The sequence below is a fragment of the Mandrillus leucophaeus genome, unplaced genomic scaffold (genome assembly GCF_000951045.1).
Source record: "Mandrillus leucophaeus isolate KB7577 unplaced genomic scaffold, Mleu.le_1.0 Scaffold509, whole genome shotgun sequence".
Lineage (NCBI taxonomy): Eukaryota > Metazoa > Chordata > Mammalia > Primates > Cercopithecidae > Mandrillus > Mandrillus leucophaeus.
In genome coordinates, this window is record NW_012105464.1 from 1,556,615 (window position 1) to 1,558,078 (window position 1,464).

A 1,464-nucleotide genomic window follows, 5' to 3' on the forward strand; every position below is an offset into this window, starting at 1 on the left:
AAGATTCACTATTTTGGGAATCTGGAAAAAATTTTGGAAGGCACTTGCCATGATTCAGGCCAAATCTGTCAAGAACCGAAAATAGGAGATAAAATTAGGGATAGACATAAGGAATGAAACCAAGAAAGTTAATGAAAGAAGAGAAGACAGGATTTGGCATTCCAAAAATTTGCATTGGTGTAGCTAAGAGATTAGCATTAAGCTAAAGGAAATATTTATTCCCTTGATTACAAAATTTAAAAAGCTCCCCAGAATATTGTGACATTCAAGTCTTGGATTGTATCCTAGAAATAAAGGACAGCTTTTACAGCAGTCACATAATAGTAATAAAAGAAGATATTATTTCTGAGCTATCGCTCTGTTCCAAGTCTGTGCAGTCTTTTCGAATTCTCAAAACAACTCTATGATGCAGTCATTACTATTACTCTCTATTGTAGGTGAAGAAACAAGGCTTAGAGAGGTCTAGTAATTTTCCTAAAGTCAGAGAGCTAGTAAATGTCAGAGGCAGGATTTGATTCTGGGCCAGGCCTGCTCCAAAGGCACTAAACTGCAGTTGTCACACTTCTCAAGTCACATCAGAAGGTTGGCTCAGATGGAGATGGTGATGCTCCACCCTTCATGAATTATTCAATTTTCTCAACTTAATCTTTATGTGATTTAAAGGCTTTGTTTGCATGCAAGTTTTTCAAGTAACAACAGCAACTAATTTAACAAGAACATTTATTGAGAATTTACTGGGTGCCAGAGACTATTCTAGGTACTTTTTCTAAATATTTTTTAAACTTCGCAGTCATCCTCTGATGTACATCATCATCGTCATCATCATCATCATCACCACCACCACCAATACTACCATCATCATCATTATCTATGTTACCAAATAAGGAAATTGAGGCACAGTGAGGTAACTGTCATTGCCAAGGGTTCATTCACAGTTAGTGGTGGTACCAGCATTTAAACCCCGGCAGGCTGATCACCAAACTTGTGCTGTGTAACATACAGGGGCAAATAATATCCTGCCAGAATTTTATCTCTAGTTTTCTGTTTTACTTTTGAAATTAAATTTTGGCTTGTTAGTTTCAGTATATTATTCTGGCCTGTCAAGGTTTTAACTTTGATTCTCTCATTCATCTATTATATTAGGTAGCCTGCACAGGTTTCTACCATCTGCAAATATGAGGTTTGAATTGCACTTTTTTTTTTTAAAATTTGCAACAACATTGAGTTATAAACATTATTAAAGCCAAAATATACATAGATACTCACACATAAGGCCATGGATGATTTGTTCTTTGATATAATCATGAATTATTTTTATTCCGTATTAATTATCTGGCAAATTTATGTATTTAAAATCTAACAAATTGAGTTCATAATAGATTCCGAAAGTATTCAGGGATAAACCTTCCGTGATGTCTTGTTTCCCAAAGCTAAAAACATGTAGTATGTTTAAACTGTTCATAC